The sequence below is a fragment of the Convolutriloba macropyga genome, chromosome 9, assembly GCF_964194025.1.
Source record: "Convolutriloba macropyga chromosome 9, txConMacr16.3, whole genome shotgun sequence".
Lineage (NCBI taxonomy): Eukaryota > Metazoa > Xenacoelomorpha > Acoela > Convolutidae > Convolutriloba > Convolutriloba macropyga.
In genome coordinates, this window is record NC_134476.1 from 38,181,824 (window position 1) to 38,201,576 (window position 19,753).

Here is a 19,753-nt window from a genome sequence, read left to right on the forward strand (position 1 = left end):
ACATACTCTTTATACTCTAGCTCTGAGGAAAAGTTAGTTTTTAGGAAATTACCACAAAGTCCATTTAGCTCAAGGATTACGACTTGCTACTCAAATTTAGTGTTACAAGTACCCAAGCGGAAGCTCGAATCGCATATGAAGCAAACATTGTTGACAGGAGTTAAACTGAACATATTATTTAGCCAAAAAAATCAATTACTGTTTTTTTTTTCCTCAAAATTTCGTTTAAACTGTTTATCCGTCTCGCTGTTTTCTGCTAATTGAAAACTTTTGTCGAACCAATGTTTCTCCTTATGGAAATGAGTTTTTGAAAAAAAAACGAATACTTCAGGCAATTTATAATTCCCAAATTAGCAAAAAAATTTTTTGAAAATGTGAAACTAAAAATAGAAAAATTTACCCTTTTCTAAATTCTAGAGTTGTTTAAGCAAACACTCTTTTTAATCATCAGAATTAACCATCTCATTATTTTCAAAATCACACAGACTTAAAAAACGGTTTCCTGGAAGGAAAATAAAATCAATCAAATTTACTATTGAAAAGTAAAGATGGAAAATTTTTCTTAACATTTTTTATCAAATTTTAATTCCCTGTGTTATCAGAGCATATCATTCGAACAAACCTCTAGCACAATTCAATAGAAGAGACTTTGAGAGTTAGAGAACTTAAGAATCGCCAGGTTGAAAAAATTAAATAATCAAAATATTTTTATTGAAATAAAGAAAAACATTATTTTTCACTTCTCCGTATGTGGAATTGCTCCTCGAAATGATCTTTTTAAATCTGTGGACGTTTATGTAATATGACAAACTAAGTACGTCGTTGACAGTGAAACTTTTAATACCAAAAACAAACTTGTTGTGCAAGATGTATAAAGAAATATTAAAAGATAAAAAGCTTGGTGTTATAAGTCTGGCTGGTAACATATCTGCGAGGCTTCAGAAAAACGAATTTGCCTATTATGCTCAAGAAACAGCAAATTTTTCAAAATTTTTAGAAAAATGTCATGAACATTTCAAAATTTATAGTCACTTCTACAATTACCGATATAATTGCCTCAGAAAGTCACACTAGTTTCCAAAAAAACAAAGAAGACTTAAATGAGCGATGAAGAATTGATCTCTACCCTCATGGGTAGAGATCAATTTCCGAACAATCTTTTGTATTTTTTTGGTGTCGGGGTTTTATTTGTGTTTGTGTGCGCGTGCACTTGTGTGGGTGTATGTATATGTGAGCTTGTATTTTATGAAAGTGCAATAGAGAGAGAAAAAGAGTTAGTGTACTAGAATCAGTTCTTCTAAAAGATAGACACAAATAGAGTCAGAGCACAAAAACGATAATTCAAAATAAATTAGTTAATTGATACAAATTGCAGCTTTAAATCTGTCTGAAACCAAAATTATATTTTTAAAACTTGGTTAACTGAGAGAACAAAAAATCAATATTTAAAGACGAAATCTAAAATTCACTATTTTTCAATAATAAGAATTATGAAAAAACAAAAAACATCCAGATGAAAACTATGACCACATCATTGATTCAATGATATTTTTTTGGCCAGCGGATGGCTTCTCATGTATTCGACTAAAATAAAAGTCGGCGGAAAGTTCCCATTTGGATTTAGAAAATGGTTGCAGCATTCAATTTGAATAAATGAGGTAGTTCAAACAAGCTCAAAAAATTTCCCACACAACTTATAAAAAATCCCAGCATAGCGTAAGAATTGACCTAACGCTTCCAAATTTAGCTGCTACGAGGAAGATATAACCAAAAAAGTGGGTCTTTGATTTCTTGCCGCGAGGTCAGATAACTGCAACATATATTGAGAAAAACGACGTAATGAGGACAACAAAACCTTGGCCAGTCGTCAGTTGCTACCCGATGTACTGGGAAAATTAATAACTTGTCTACAAACAATACAGCCTTTGATTGTCAACAAAGCTTATATACCTATATATACCCAAAAAAACAGAAGAATATTCGTAACTGAACCTTTTTCGAAAGCTAATACTGTTAAAATAATCAAAACCCGTCATCTCGTTTTCAATACCATTGCGGTTAGTTCTTTTTATTGCACAAGCATGGGGAAAAATTGAACTAGGAAAAAGCCTTGGTAAGAGATGAAAATCTCACTAACATAACTTCTGAAGCAGAAAAGACAACTCTAAGTGAAAACAAATTTTGCCAAAAACAAAAAATGTGATTCTGACTTCTAGTTCTATATAAACAAAAAGCACCAAGAACTTTATCTTCAAAAACTTGTGTCTTTAAACTCATCAAATACCAGATACAATATGTCAATGAAAACGGCAATACAAGTTCGCCGAACACACAGCATCAGCCCTGAATGAAAAAATTTTAAAAAAAGCAAAAAAGACAGCTCAAAATGTTTTTGCAAATTAGTTTCGTTCAGGTTACATGTAATCATATATCAAAAAATCTTAATCAATTCATGTCATTCTTCGTTAACAGGCAGCAAAAAACATTTTGTTAGAATGCAGATAAGACTTTTCATTAAGAATAAACAAAAAGTCGATAAAAAGTTACAGTAACAAACTAGATTTTAAAAGAGGGTGTAGATCCAGTAAATAACAAAAATTGTTTGGAAATAAATGTCTCGCAGTAGAAGACTAGATATAAACTGAAACCACTAAGCGAGACAAAAATACCACATGAGAGCGGATGAGATTTTTTTCTCAAGCTGAAACCTGTTTAAGTGAGAAAACAAAAAACCAACAATTAATGATGAAACCTAGAACTCACATTTTTTTCAATAACAAGAATTATAAAAGTCTAACAGCTAGATGAAAACAATGAACATTTCATAGATTCAATAAAATTTTGCTGAAAAGCAGATGCCATCCATTTATGCAACTGAATTAAAAGTCGACAAAAATTTAAAATCTCAGTTTGGATTTGGAAAATTGGTGCAGCATTGATTTTGACTAAATGAAGTAATTCAAACAAGCTCAAAAACTTACCGCACAACATACAAAAAAACCTCATATAGCATAGCGTAAGAATTGACCAAATGCTTACAAATTAAGCTACTGCGTGGAAGATAACGAAATAGTGGGCCTTTGATTTCTTGCCGGGCGGTCACATGATTGCAACATACTGGGCAGGAATGCGAAAACTGTTAACTTGTCTACAATAAAAAACAGCCTTTGATTGTCAACAAAGCTTATGGAACTACATACGTAAAAGAAACAAAAGGAGATGAACAACTGATATTACATTTTTTTTAAAGCTCATACAGTTAAAATCATCCAATCAGATCATGCTAAAGGAATTCACGATGCGAGTTATAACCAAATCACAAACCAGTTTTGTTGAGAAAACATTGCGAAACAAAATGGCCAAAATGACAAATAATGTACATTTGTCGAAACTCATGTTTTGGAAATCAATGGCATCAAATTTAATAGACAACGTAACCATATATCAAAACCGTCTGCCATTTTACAACAATTGAAGATAGAGTGCACTAAACACTGTTTCCTATTTACAATCAGGGACAAAACGAAAATAAAATAGAACGTACGAAAAACAAGAAGGCAAGGTTAAAAAATCTTAAATGTTGGAAAAAATGATCTCCGTGTAAAATAATAGCCACAAACCAGCTAATCAAATTTAAAATGCAAGATCATAGGGCAGATGATATCTGTTATAATTGAGATTTAAACATAATTTAGAGACCAAAAAAAATCCATGTTTAAGGAACCGGTATTTATTGAGACTAAATTAATTACATTGCTACAAAATGAACCAGTAATATTGCGAAACATTGCGAAACTGAAAATTTATTAATTCCGCAAAACGAACGAAATTTAAGTCGTATAACTTTTTAACTATCAAGTTAAATCCTAGTAAGTATCAATGCAAGCCTAATTAAAAAAACTAATGAGACCTGCCACTAAAGAGCCCCAAAATAGAGATGAGCACACGAATAGCGTCGAGGAAAAAACTAGTCATTAACTAAAAACAAAAAACGCACTTAACGTAATTTCAATAAAATTTCAGCCGGACTTGCCAATTCTGAAACTTTATGATAAGACAACAGAAATTTAAAAAAAAATTGGGCAAAACTCAAATTTTCATAAACGCTTTTAAGAAAACATTGTGTCAAAGTCCAAAACATAAATAGCGCCGTTGATTGCTTTCAACAATAGCGTAAATGCACCAGTAGAACAAATATCAGCTCTTCTGGCATTCGGGGGCAGATCAACAAAAACCATCAAAAGCAGAAGTGTGGCACGTGAAAAAAAATCTCTATAAACACGAACAACTTGTTCAAGCACTATTTTTGCTGCACTGTAAAATGAGTTCAGCTTCCGATAAAAATTTCAGCTTTCGAACTACTCACTTTGTCACCTTCAAATTTAACCACTGACTGATATCAAAAGGTCGCAAAAATTTTCACAAATTGTGCTATACCAAGGGTTTCCCGATATTGAACTGGGTTGGTATATTTAAATGTAAGTGATATTGCACGTATATTATTGAATGTTGTTGAAAAATATTGAAAGTTTAGGTCGTGGATGCAAGTGGATCCGAGTTTCAGCTTGCAGTATCTCAGTGACAATGATTTAAGTAAGTATTTTGTTAATTCTCTATTCAATCTGATATATAACTTTACAATAGCGGTACAATAGTGGTTAATGATTATTCAAATACATAAAGGTGAGGCTTGCTTCTAAACAAACAGAAAGTTCTAATTAAATAACATGTCTGATACTGTTTTCAATGTTCGAATTTTTAGATAACGTCACGTCACACTCCCCTCCTTTCAATTACTTCCAGACTCCAAAAAAATTGTGAAGTCCATCATTCTTTGAGGTTAGAAGGGAAGTTCGCAGACATCTCTGTTGTAGAAAATAATTGGATATATAAGAGATACAGGTTGAAGTTTTGCCACAATATGATCGTTCCAGTCCAATATTACATGTCATATAAAAGTAAAAATGGATACTGTCATCGCATTCTGGGTCCCAGTTGAAGAATCGGGTTCAAGACGACATACATTTAATATTTACAACTTCACTGCACCAATTATACAGTTGCTTCTGCTTGATTGGTGAGATTTTGTGAAGAAGCATGAACATCACTTGTATGTTGGGGCGAATGAATTGAATGTGACGATTGAGATCGACTGGGCGTTGCTTTTCCCATAATTCTAAGCGCTTCTTTAAATGATATCAGTTGGTTGCCCATTTGATGGTAAATTTGGAACTGATTTTCGAGATCTTTGCTCAATTTAATCTTTTGCTCTACCTCATCAGGTTTAGTCCAATCGAGTGTTATGATATAACAAGGCTTCATATCTGGATTTGGTGATTTGAAAGATGGCAGAACATCACGAATGATTTTAAACTTATGGTAGGCCCACATGAATAACAGATGAAGCAATAAATTTCCAATAAAAACAATTACGGTTAATGAGAGAGACATTTGAATAGGAACGTATTCTTTCAGGCTAGCTTTAAATGATGGTTTAAGACTGCTCATCTCCATTGTAATAGGCATAGCGATCTTTACGAGGTCTTCACTGGATTCAACTTTCGGGCTGTGGATGAGTTTTGCTCTAACTTTTTTCATCAAGTCAACTCCTGCTACTGTCCTAGATTCAAAGTAGGGAAGATTTTCCAAGCTGGGTACGATTCCCATTAGATGTTCTAGCGGATCTGGCAATTTGACGTCTACAAATTTAGGTGTGATTCTGTCGCAAACTTCCAATTCAGGACGCAATTTAATGTTGTCACCAACTTTCACCTGGTAACCACATTCAACAGGCAGAATACAGATTTTGCATCCGTCTTTCGTTGAGCCAAGGTTACCGATGCTCTTCTCCAGGCTGTAAGTCCTAATGTTGAATCCATCTGTTGCTGACGTTAGCAACCATATTCCAAATCCCAAGTTATCAGCTTGAACATTCGTCGGAAGATAAAACACTTCCGTGTCGCATGTTTCTGCTGTCTTGAGAATCGATCCCAAAAACAACGTTGCAAGGCATGAAGGCTGATTTGACTGAGATGGAAATTGCTCGTGACAAATTCTGTACTTCGATGATCCTATACAACTATCGAATTGTTGTTGAAACAATGTAACAGTTTCATCTTGATCCTCAGACACGGCAAGGTAAGGGTTCTCAATCACCCATCTGATTGCCATACGGGGTTCAGGTTGTGGCATAGGTACCACTCTTGCTCTATATGTAGAGAATGCAGTTGTTCGTGATGCTAACGGAATCGTAAGGGTCAAAGTCAACCCTTTTTCGACTGTCACTACATCACGTAGTAATTTTGCTTCGTAATACGAAAGCAGATCCGTATTGTACGGAATAGCTAACGATAATCTGCTGCCAGACAAAGTCAAGTCTTCTCCAACAGATTTTAGGATAGCTTGTAAAGATTCTTTTGGAACAATAGAAATTGGCAACAATTTTTGCATCAAGATCGGAATCGCGTTTAAGATGTTAATTCGGTAAGTGTAGACTGATGCCCTGTAGCTTTTGACATCTGAATATAGTAGAGACAGTAGGGAAGACATTGTATCAAAGTTAAAATTCAACTGTTGGTTGGAAAAAAGCATCTGGTTGCAATCACGGAGAATGTTAAAGTTTGTTTCGATAACATTAAATTGTTCTTGGATTACTTGCCAATTTTTGTTTTGTGTTTCAGTCATTTGCGATTGGGCTTCTTCGATTTCCTTAAGCTTGTTGCTTACCATGAAAAATTTTTGATCGGTATTCGTTCGCAGTTGACTAACGTAAGTTGTCAGAACTGAAGTTAGTGTACCAAGATGTTCAATGTTGGCTGCATTAGTTTGAGACTGGTCTTGGCAAGTTCCAAATATGCCCGTAAGTCCGCATTCTGCAGATCCTCCTGCAATGAGTCCTGATCCAAATAGGCCAATTCCTGATGCTGCTAAAGCTCCAATGTGTGCACCTCTCTTTCCTCGCGAAAGATCCTCCTCCTTCGTTACTTTACGTTGTGATTTTGTTCCAAGAAATGTAGCCGTTTCGTTTCGTAACTGCTCGATTTCGACTTTCAATTGATTCACTTCATTTTGAATTTTTTGGAACATCCAATCAACGTTAAAATATGAATCATTTGTATGAAATGGCGATGAGAAATCGAGAGGGCAATGGACTGATGGTAATTTCCACATTTCATTCAGTTGAGCAAGCATATCTTTGATTTCAGTTTTCAGAGTGAAATTGTATGATGGGAATGGCACTAAGAATTGGACTGGGATGAATTTTTCGGCAATTACGATTTTAGATTCCTCCGTGAATAAGATTCCTTTTTTCAAAACGTCGTCATAATCAATGTCATAGTCTGTCGAGCAATAGGTTTTTGTTAGGAATAAAAGGGTTAGGGAGATGGCAAGCCTCATCTAAACATAAGTTAGGTTTTATGTGTGTTATTAACCAGTTTTGTTGTGTTTTAGATTTAAAGTTTTTCATTCCTCTTTTGAGTTGAGTGAAATCAGGTAAAACAAGATATAAAAATCTGTTCCTTGGTAAGTGACTGTAATCTTTTTCAGTTCTCTGAAATGAAATTTGTTACTGTTGCAACTTTGTTTGCCCTTGCTTTTGCGTTCGCTTCGTCCTGTGACGAAGTAGCTTTTCGGGGCCATATTTTACACTGCTGCAAGAATGGGAGTTATGTGGTGGTGGGCGGCAGCAAAGTTTGGAGCAAGGTTCCCTCTGTGTGCCCTCAAGAGTTTGGAGGGGTGGATTTTGCAAAAGTCCTTCTGGTCGTGGTTGGCTGTGTGTGCTGCTGCCAGAGCAGCTGGTTCACTATACTCTACCTCTTATACAAGTTTCGTCGAGCAATTGACAATCTTGCAAACTTAGTACTTTAGAAAAGACTTCTGGACTGAACTTTGCAGACGACTAAACTAGACTTTGTTTTAGCTTGTTTGTGTTAGAATTTAGCCGTAGGCCTTTTGTTTTAGATAAACTTTGACTAATTTGACTCTTTTTTTTCTTAATGAACACTTTTTAACACTCACAATTGGTGAGCGCTCACAAATTCAAAAGGTCAAATTTTTCAGATATAAATCATGGAAGTTACCATGCACGGTAAGATCAAGTTGTACCTTAAAAATGGAAGGAACTTTGGGCCTCGGGAGAAGGTTCTTAAGTATAATAGCAAGGAGAAATTTGACAAACTTTTTGAATCATTTACGTTATCAGATGATGGCAAACTGCTATTACAAAATAAGCATGTTCCTACTTATGACGAGGCGGCCCTTGTCTTAGCAGACATTCACTTTGGTGGTGACACCAAAATACATATTTATCATGAGGTACGACTACGGGGGGCTTTGATAGAAGCAAATTTCGCCCTCCCAGACTTTACTGGTGGCTTGTCAATAGTAGTTAGAGAGTAAGTGTAAAATTAATCAAATCATCATGATCACATCATAAAATTGTGTTTCACACTCCGGTCTTATAATTTTTAATAGGTTCCTTCGCTCTTGTCCTCAATGCTATGTTTAGCAACCGGGAGGACCTATCAAGGCCGCCAGTGTGACTACCTCGAGAAAACTGCAGTTATGCTCGGAGCTAGGCTTACATTGGGAGAAAGACCCTTGTGAGGGATTTGTTGGAACAACACTTTTGGGGTCCCCCAGTCTAAATGAGGAGTATGAACTGTCCGATGGCTGGGGACAATGCATTTTCTCAAGCATATTTTACTTGCTGACAGGGACTGAATCAAGTAAATTGTTAATATTAAGCAAAAGAAAAACAAAATTGTTTAAAAAATGGAATTTTTGTTCTTTGTTTAGAATCAAATGGGTATAATGTGCAGAGTCTAAAGTGCAATATACTTCGAAAGCAGACTGGCGCCATTATGCTGAGTGACAAATTCAGTAAACTGAGTGAAGCAGTTATTGGGTTCACTCCTAATATTTTCGAAGTAGTTAAACATACGGAGATAGTGTCACCCGTCGGTGATTACTGGGTAATTTCAGCTAAAATCTGTTCTATATGAAATAAAAACTGTTGGGAAATTTGAGCTAGACTTTTTATTAAGGGAAGAAAAAGAGAACAATTAAGCATTTTATTTAGTGTGTGGGGACAATGCATTTTCTCAAGCATATTTTACTTGCTGACAGGGACTGAATCAAGTAAATTGTTAATATTAAGCAAAAGAAAAACAAAATTGTTTAAAAAATGGAATTTTTGTTATTTGTTTAGAATCAAATGTGTATAATGTGCAGAGTCTAAAGTGCAATATACTTCGAAAGCAGACTGGCGCCATTATGCTGAGTGACAAATTCAGTAAACTGAGTGAAGCAGTTATTGGGTTCACTCCTAATATTTTCGAAGTAGTTAAACATACGGAGATAGTGTCACCCGTCGGTGATTACTGGGTAATTTCAGCTAAAATCTGTTCTATATGAAATAAAAACTGTTGGGAAATTTGAGCTAGACTTTTTATTAAGGGAAGAAAAAGAGAACAATTGAGCATTTTATTTAGTGTGTTCCTTTAAAATTTTTTTTTGTTTTTAGTTTCTCGGGCTGGCAATGCTCCTAAAGACCGACATTTGTGTCTATTACGACTATGGTGATGACACAAGTGTTTGGGTACGGTACCCATTTAAGGAGGACGTGTCGCATTACCGAGCTGCGTTTTTACTGTGCTCGAAGATTCACAAAACTGAAAACTACTATCACTGCGAGCCGGTTATAGAGTTTCCTACAGCAGAGTTAGTGAAACTTTTAACTGATTTTCAATTTTCATGGAAAAATTTCAAAATATAAATTTTAGAACTTATAAACATGTTGTTAACAGTGGTTCAACAGAAAGGCCTAATGGGGCTGGGTTGTGGTTGAACCTTGCGCGAGAGTGCTCGGATCAATAGCTCCGAGCTCCTTCAATTTCTTGCTCATTCTTTATGCTTAATTTTTAGTTCTACAAGGTTGTTCAAGTGGTCATACGTAAAAAATCTAACTAAAATGTACAATTTAGCGGAACTAGAGATTTTAAACCTTCTGGCACTCATTGCGCTACGCCTCCTCGGACAAGTAGGTGTCTTAGAGGAGAAAACAGCGAAAGTGAGGAATCATCCGATGATGAGACATTGGCTAAAATTCAAAGAACATGCTAAAATTAATCTGTATCATTGTTTATGCCCATCAATATGGATTCACATCTCGTTTATATGAACTTATTCTTACAGCAGTGATGAAATTTTTTGTAGAAGGAAGAACATAGGAAAAATTAGTCAAATTTAAGAAAAAAAAACATGAAATCAGATAAAATGGGTCAAAAAACATGTGAAATTTAGGTCAAAACTGGGGATTCAGAGTGGTACCATTGGATAGGGTATGGTCCCACTAGAAAAACAAAGGGGGGTATTAGGGGTCTGGGGAGTAGTTAACACATAAAAAATTCGATTTGAAAATCGGGTTTTCCAAAAATTTGATGAGTTTAAATGGTTTTTAAGACATAACAGTTAAATACACATAGGTAGGTAGCTTGTATTAGATTACATACATGCAGTAGAACGTATAAAAGCTGGATTAGAGAAATAACGGATCAAAAATGGTTTTCATAGAAATAAGACACATTACTTTTTGATCTGATAAGATTGTCAAAAAATTAAGTTATCTAGATTTTTCCGGTTAAATATATATTTAAGTAAATAGGTTGAATGAAATTAACCAGTGGTTAGAAGTAATAAAGGATGTGAATAAATACTGATTGATAGAGTATTTTATTATTTTTTTTTATTTAACATGAACATATAAATTTAAGTTAAAGTTGTTGAATACATTTCGGATTAGATTAAGAACTTCCGGCCATGAAAGTTGCTGTGGCTTGCAATCTAGTTGTGCAATTGCTAAGTCGGTAGTGTTATAGTTTTCACAGTGGTTTTTAAGGTTCTGAAGACAACTTTGTAATGATAAATATGATGGTTTATGGGCGTCTGTTTCTTTGGTCACAAGACTATATATAAATCTATCATTTGTAGTGTCGGAAACAGTTATGAGGGATCCTAGATCTATGCTTTGATTCTCGAGACTACTTTGAGGAATTTGCAAATTGAATGTCCGGCAAAAGGATGCCGGGTTTGACTTTGAAACTGTTTCGACGATTGAAAACTTTGAGCTTTCCAGACTTTCTCGATTAAAGAATATTTTTAAGCTGTCGTCTACTATAGCTTTCATTCCTGACTGCTTCTTTACTTCTGCCTTTGCTTTGTTTTCTCTTGTGCGTCGTTTTGCACCTGTTACTAAGTCAAGCAAAGGTGAAGGATGTTTTGATGAAGCTTGTGAAGTGGATGGAGAGCTCGGAGTTTGAAGTGTCTCTAACTGTTTCTGGTGAGCTTCTTCGCTCCGCTTATAATCATACTTTGTTGCTCGGGATGCACCATGTCCATAAGCTGTACGTCGAAGATTTTCGCGATTTGATTTCACAATTAAGTCACGTTTTTCAGCATCTGTAAGGGATACATATGGAAGGTATGGTTGACCATGTCTGAATTCAAGTTTTGGATTCGTCCGATTTAGAGTAGATTTATCTTTCACTTCGGGATTAAACGTTACTGTTCGCTTGCGTGGGGCAGATATCGGCGTTTCAGGGTTATTAGGTGCGGGTATCCTCGTAGGACGCGGTTCTCGCTGTTCCGGAGTTTCATCGACTTCAAAAATTGGTCGAATTCTATCATTGACTGAAGGAATTTGAGACTGCCTTGTCTCAAATGGTTCCGGGTAATCAGCAAAAAGTTGGTCGTTCTGAGTATGATCTGAATTGTCGTCATCGTTTTCATCATCTGTTATTGGCTTCGGTTCTTCTTGAATTGCTTGATCCTGTATATTTGGTTCATCATCTAATGGTTCTGGAACTACAGGGTCGGGGAATTCAAGAACTGGGCCAGCATCTGGTATAACTTTTTGTTCTGGTGCTGGCGGTGCTGCTGCTGGCAATGCTGCTGGAGCTGGCGGTAATACTGGCGGAGGTAATAACGCTGGAACTGGTGGAGCTGGAGATCTGGCAACTTGAAAATTGAATGAAGTGGTTATGTTATCTTCATCTTCCTGCTCTGTTTGTTCTGGGACATCACTCATAAACGTATGCTCCAACAGCTTGGGTATTTCGTCGTCGAAAAGCTCAGGTTCTTGCCTATACTTACCTAACACTGGGTCAGGAACAAACTTATCTGGATTTAAGTTATCTAGATCAACTGGAGGCTCGTGTGGTTTGTATGGCCTGAGTCTTATACGATGAATAAACTGAGTAAAGTGTGTTCCGACTTTGCGAATCAAATAATTGGAATCAGTAAGGACTTTTTCTACTCTATACAATGGTAACCAGACATTTAACGACTTACTTCCAAAATCATTTTGGTTAGTCAACTTAGGGTTAAGGAGTAGACAATATGAGTGTAACTTCAACGGATTTGCTAAAGCTTTTTGATCGTAGTGTTTGCGATATTGATGGTAGCTAAGAACCAATTTTGATTTAGTTTCTTTAAACTTTTGCTGCATGGCGTCTTGTAACTCAATCACGAAATCTGACTTAGGATCAAATTTTTTCACTGCAATGTTACCAAATCTCAAATCAAGTGGTTTTATAGGTTCACGACCATGAAAAATTGCAGTGGGTGAACAACCAGTTGAAGAGTAGTACGAAGTATTGTGTATAAAGACTGCCAATGGAACGTATTTATGCCAATTTGACCATTGCTCATTGGTGTTGAGCTTCAGAATACGTTTTAGCGCTCCATGAGATCTTTCAACTACTCCAACACTTTGAGCGTGCTTCAAGGAAGCATGCTTAAGTTCCACCTCTAGAAGAGATGTCAATTCAAGCATCAATTCAGAAACCAAACTTGATCCCAGATCAGAAACAATGGTTTTTGGAAGATAGCTGTGGTAACAAAATATCAACGAAAGTTCATGAGCTAATCGCTGAGTATTAACACTTGTTAGAGGTACCGCAAAAAGGTATTTGGAAAACACATCTATTCCGGTAAGAACGTATTTATAAAGTGGTGACTTGAATGGTCCTACTACGTCAATTTGCATCATATCCCATGGGTAGGACTGTAAAGACGAAACTGGTTGTAAAACTGGTTTCAAAGACTTACTTGGAATGCTTTTTTGTTGAATACATGTAAGACAATTTGAGATCATTCGGATCAAAAACTCTGTGAAACCTGGGAAGTATAATCTACTTCTGAACTCATTTTTAGTTCTATTTATGCCAATACGGCCTGCTGTAGGCGAATTATGCAGCCTATATAAGCTTTCTTTCCACAAATGTTTAGGTAAACAGTATTGAAGACATTCAACTTTTCCTGCATGATCAAAAAATTGCCTGTAAATAACGTCATCTTTCAAAATAAGTCGGTTATATTGTTTTGCATAATTTGTCAATTCGAAATTCGCATAAGTTTTGTCAAGGTTTTTATCGTCTTTTATCCACTTTTTTACCTCTTGAAGTGTTTAATCTTTCTGTTGTTCTTCAGAAAGGTTCAGCGGTGTTAAACGGTCATGTAAATCATTAAGTTTGTCGCCAGGATCTGGCATCAAAACTGCGTTAATTTCTGTTGTTTTAGTCAAAAGTCTGACAAGACCACAAATTTCGTCAATTTCATAGTTTTGACTAGTTTGAATTTGACTCAAAATAGCTTCTGATATTCCATTTTGTATCAGCTGATCACGTAAATTATCATCAATTTTTACAGAGTTGGTGTTGAAAAGATTTTCAAAATTTTCGATCGAACTTAAAAGTACATCAGGGGTTTTAGCAACTGTTTCAACTTCAATTTCCCTGATGGGCACATGATCTTTTAGTTTCAATTCAATTGTTTGGTCAGGACCAGTTTGCATGCGTGACAAAAAATCTGCGGCATAATTAGCTCTCCCAGGAATATGGGCAATCACTAGGTTAAATGATAGCAATCTATCGAGATAATTCCACAATGATGGAGGAATTTCTTTTGATTGAAAAAACTGAACTAGGCTTTTGTTATCCGTCAGAACAATAACAGGTTTTTCAGTGCCCCAGATGAAATGAGAGAAATGAACAAGAGCAAAATATAGACCTAGAAACTCCTTGTAATATATTGAAAATTTGAGCTGAGCTTCATTAAACAACTTTGTTCCAAAAGCAACTGGTGCATATGTTTTTCTTTCACCTTTTTTACTACCCTGTACATAGTCCTCGATCATAGGGACAAAACCAGCGCCGTGATAGCTGGCGTCACATAATAAAACATACTGCATTCCTGGCTTCGCCATTCTAAGTGTAAGTGTTGTTGCTTTAAGTAGGTCATCTTTTAAAATTTTCAAATTTTTCTCATGTTCATCTGTTATAAATTGTTCAACATTTTTCCGCAAAAGTTTATAAAACGGTAGTTTTTTCACCTAGGTTAGGGATAAAATCACGCCAAAATTGCAAAAAACCAACAAGTCGTTTCACTTGCTTAACTGTTTTAGGCATCGTCAATTTACTGAGGAATTTTTTGATTCTTTGAGTTTCGGGCTGAATTCCTGCTGGGGTTATAACTTTGCCTAAGAATGTTATTTCCTGTACGCCAAATTCGCATTTGCTTGGGGAAAGTTTCAAACCAGACTTTCTTACACATTCAAAAATTTTTCTAAGGTTAGGAACTAAATCATTGAAATTGTTAACTGCACTGCCAATATCGTCCATGTACTGTGTACATATGTTTGCTGCTAAGCATGGATCTAAGTAGTGCCTGATGAATGAACTAAAATCTGTGACAGATTTGCTTAAACCTTGTGCTAGGCATTTGTATGCATAAGTCCGAGAGGCGAAATTAAATGCCAAAAGTTGTACTGAAAGTTCATCTGCCATTTGTACACAACGGTATGCTTGTGAACAATCAAGCTTTGTAAATAATTTCTTTCCGGCGAAATGGTTTGATGCATCGCTCATGTTTGAAATTGGAAAGTTAGTATTTATATAGTCATTCCTTAGCAAGTGGTTTATTCGTCTTAGATCAATTAAAATTCTTAATTTACCGGATGCTTTTCTCTGCGCAAACACTGGACTACTGTATTTGGAATGTGAGAGTGTGGTAATCAAACCATAATAGTGCATGAGTGCGAGTTCAACAATTAGCTCATTGCGTAAATGTATGGGCGTGAGTGGACTTTGTACATAAACAGGCGAGTTATGCTCGGGTGTTAGTTTAATTTTCAATTCGATATTATAACCGACATCAAAACGATGTTTGGCGAAAATGTCAGATAACTCTGTCAACAAATTTTCGACCTCGACCTTTTGGTCAGATGACAAAACAGATTTATCCCAATTAAAGTTTGCCAAAAATGTTTGTTTATGAACTTCATTAGCTTTGGGGTCAATTTTCTCAAGACCTTGAAATGTTGAATTTGGTCAAAAATTTCACGTTGAAGGGGCGGAAGTGAATCAGGATTAGGACAAGTTTCAGGGGTTGGAAACCAGAGTTTTTCGTACTCGGGTTTAGGGCGTTTTTTGGAACTTTTATCAAAACACTCCATTTGAATGAGCTGGTTTAAACCATTTTCCAAATCATTTGGGTCCCTTTGTTTAGCTAAAGCTATAAGCTGGGGGTCGATGTTAATCAGTTTTTCGGCTTGAGACTGGTTTAAAATTTCAAATGACGCAACCAGAGTGTTGGCTTTAAGATGAACATAATGATCAGAGATATTGATGGCGGAAATATAAATTTTCCCATCTTTTTCCGCTCTACTTAGGGATGAAGTTAATGCAACTTCAGTGGATTGCTCAAACTCATCATTAGGTATAACAACACCACTACAATCAGAGAAATTTTCAGAGTTCTCTTTAAGTGTGCATTCTAAGATTTGGTGAGAGTTTGGAGGTAAGGCTTGTTTTTTGCTAATAAAAATTGGAATTTTCTTAAGTTTTTTAACAAAAGAAGGCTTTTTGCCTTGAGGTTTGATCTCATTTAACTGAATAGTAAGGTTAGGGAGTTGTAAAAGGTTGAAAGCGGGGCAAATCCAAATGAGATTTCTCTTAAAAAATGGGTTTTCGATAATAACGGAATTCATTGTTGGTAAAACCAAGAATGTATCAGTAAATCTGTGATTTGTTATCTCAAAAGTGATTTCGACTGCTTGAGTAATTTTGATTGGCGATCCTGATGCCAATTTAACATTTTTGAAAGATGGTTCAATAAATTTAAAATGTAAGTTAGCGCTTTCTAAGCTATCTAATAAATTTTTTGGGATTGCATTGGCGCATGAGCCAGTGTCAATCAAGGCTTTTCGTCTGATTTTATTATCAAAAAGAATATTAACATAAGAAAGAAACTCTCCCTCCAAAGGGATAACTGCGCAGAATTCATTTTCTGCTTCGAAACTGTCATTATTTAAATCGTCAGAATCATGATGATGATTAGAAAAAGTAGAAAAATTGGACTTTTCTGGAAATTGTGGCTCGTCTAGTTTTTTGGGTTTCTCCGAAATGGAAATCTTCCACCACCTCGTCTGCCTCTATTATTATTCAGAGCGCAGTGACTAGCGGGATGGTTAGGATAACCACAAATATAGCAAGTCATTGGAGAATACTGGGTCGTAGCAATATGACCCGGTGGAGCTGGGGGTGTTATTTGAACTGTAGCTGGTTGTTGAATCTGATTTTGAGATGATTCAGGCATTTGTTGGGCTGGGGGTTGGGCTGGATGATTAGGGTTAATAGCAGGAAACATTTGACCGTTATTACGGGGAAAATTATTGTTAAAATTCCCACGGCCTCTATAATTATTACGGTTGTAATTACCGCGATAATTATTTCGTCCTCGATTTCCGCTATAACCACCGCGCAAGCGGCCTCTATAGCTTCCTCTTATATCGCCTCTGTCTTGATAAAAATTTTGCTGAGCATTCATGCTCGATTGTTGAGCCAAAACCTGATCTTGTTTCTGTTGTTGCAACTTCTGCTCTTCAAACTGTTTCGGAAGTTCATTTACTTTATTTTCCATAGCCTCACTAGTCTGTGTCAGTTTTGAAAGTGCATTTACTAAGTTTTCTGATACTGTGTTACTCATTTCACTAAATGCTCCGTCTGCGTATTCATCTGTTTTACATAGATTATGGATTGTCAGTTGTCTTCTAGCAAAAAGACACAAATCATCCACTGTGTCTGTATCTGGTTTTTCAAGTAGCTTAGCTCGTAGCCAACTTGGCATACCCTTAACAAAAAGTCGTTTAACCTGATTGTCACGTTCACTCTGTGCAAAAAGTAAATTCTGCGCATTCACTGCGTTTTCACGTGCTATTCTTGCTCTTTCTGCTCCTGCATCTAGTGCAGGGTCAGCTGCTGCTACCGGGTTTGGTGTGGGGTCAGGATAAGCTCTGACTGCCTTGTTTTGAAGTGTTACTGAGAAATTTTCAGGTGTGTCTGTTTTTTGGTCAAATCTTAAACTTTCCAACTTGATTCTATGAAGTTCCTGTAGCTGTGGGTTACAGAAGTGATTTCTTAGTGCTGTTAAACTTAAATTTAAGTCTGCTCTTGTAGCATCGTCTAATGTTTGAAAGTATCTTAAGGCAGCATCCTTAAGATACAATGACATAAAGTTGGCCTGTTGTGCATTTCCTATCGCTGCAACTCCTATTATGCTTCTGAGTAGTCTCTCAAATTCCCTAAAACTTTCTTTTTCTGTGCCTGAGTACGGTTTCAACGTTATTTGTGGTTGAGCCATGTTGTATTATCGAAAATCCTTGTAGCTTTTGTTCAATAAAACTTCCAGAAAAGGTATCAAAAATTAGTGATTGAAAGATCTAGGAACAGAAAAGGTCAAAAATTAAGTGCTTTGTTTTAAAGTTGTCAAAATTCTAAATTTTTTGTGTCAAAACTGTGTTCAAAATTCTTTGAAATATTTAGCCCTCTTTCTTAGGTTTCTTCAATTCTAATGACACAGTTGATGAAGTTATGACGAATTAATTCAATAGCACCATGAGATGATTTCTAGTCGTTCCATACCTGTTTCCACCTCATTCTGTTTTCATGATAAATGGTTTCATGTTATCAAAATGACTGAGCGCTCATCAAGTTAGATAGGACATTGTATAAATTTACTGCAAAAGTTTGGAAAGGTTAACGAACCATGTTTGACGAGACGTGTTGGCTTCTAGCACTTGTAAAATGTAGTCTGGGGTAGTACCCTTCTGCTTCGGTGATCTTTTGCACGTAAAATCCAGTTTTTCTGTCTTTGTGTAGTAGGATAGGCTTAGGATGCTGACATTGTAACACAAGATACTGCCTGTGATCTGTTTCAGCTGGATCTCCTCAGCTGTTGGTGTCCGTTTCTGTCACCATGTGCTATACCAAGGGTTTCCCGATATTGAACTGGGTTGGTATATTTAAATGTAAATGATATTGCACGTATATTATTGAATGTTGTTGAAAAATATTGAAAGTTTAGGTCGTGGATGCAAGTGGATCCGAGTTTCAGCTTGCAGTATCTCAAAGACAATGATTTAAGTAAGTATTTTGTTAATTCTCTATTCAATCTGATATATAACTTTACAATAGCGGTACAATAGTGGTTAATGATTATTCAAATACATAAAGGTGAGGCTTGCTTCTAAACAAACAGAAAGTTCTAATTAAATAACATGTCTGATACTGTTTTGAATGTTCGAATTTTTAGATAACCTCACGTCACACAAATATTAAAAAACGAGAGGAACCAAAAATATCAAAATTTTAGGATTGTAGACCACCATTATGAAATCAATAATAAGCAGCCAAGGGTTTCGCGGCTTTGGTCAAGCAAAAGTGTCAAAATTGTTGTCCCAATTATCTGATTTGTTGGTTTGGTTTAAAAAAATTATGATGTTTAAAAAATTAGACGAAAGTTTCATAAAATATGGAAGAAAAAATTCAACAGCCCTCTCTTGACGTAGAAAAATGAAAGTATCGTTGTCATTCAGAAAATTTATTTCACTTTGGCAGAATAAAACAGCCAAACAGTTAAAAAAAAAAGGTGAAAAAAGGTAAAAATCACCCAATGTTTACTAAAAGTTTAAGCCCCGATAACTACTCGAAACAAAGATAAATTGGAAAAAAATTCAAATTACATATTATACGTTTCACGGGCCTTCTAATGATACCACTCACAACACTCAACGATCAATATATTGATCGGCCAAAATTGACTGAAGGAAAAAACCAGTTCAGCATAAAGTTCCTCCTCCAAATAAGTTCGGGTCGGAGCAAAAAAGAACAGCATTCAAGAGGGAACAGAACTCATTGAACTCGAGAGGACACAGAGCAGACTAAGCTCAAGTTGAAAAAATTTAAGTCTCATAATTGATTGGCAAGCTAGAAAAAGAACTCTGCATCAGCCTAAACTCCTGTAAAAACTCATTTTCATGAAGGAACCGTACAGCAGAGATATTTACATTCTAATCTCAAGAATACATAAGGATAGATAATCGGTTCATTAAAAAAAGTATAACACTAAATTTTATTACTGATAGCTGATTGTGCGTCGATTCCTAACAGTGTAGATTTCAAAACTGATTACTGATTTGAAACCTCTGCTGAATGATCAGATCTTTGCCAGTCCTATATAGCCAAAATTTAGGCACCCCACACCTAATAATGTTTCGCTACCTTCTGGAAAGGTTACTGTGTTCATGATAATACATCAACAACCACATTTGAAATTTAAATTCAAGCTTTCGCAAGGGAATTGGAAATGTGAGTGAAAGCGAGGTTAGTAAATTAAATTGTACTGTTCATTAAAA

At 35.8% G+C, this 19,753-nt stretch overlaps 1 protein-coding gene across 1 annotated transcript in view; it reads right to left on the reverse strand.

Moving 5' to 3' along the window:
- LOC142346211 (uncharacterized) overlaps positions 1 to 19,753 on the reverse strand; it is a 136,690-nt gene that overhangs the window by 83,177 nt on the left and 33,760 nt on the right. The window lies entirely within an intron of this gene.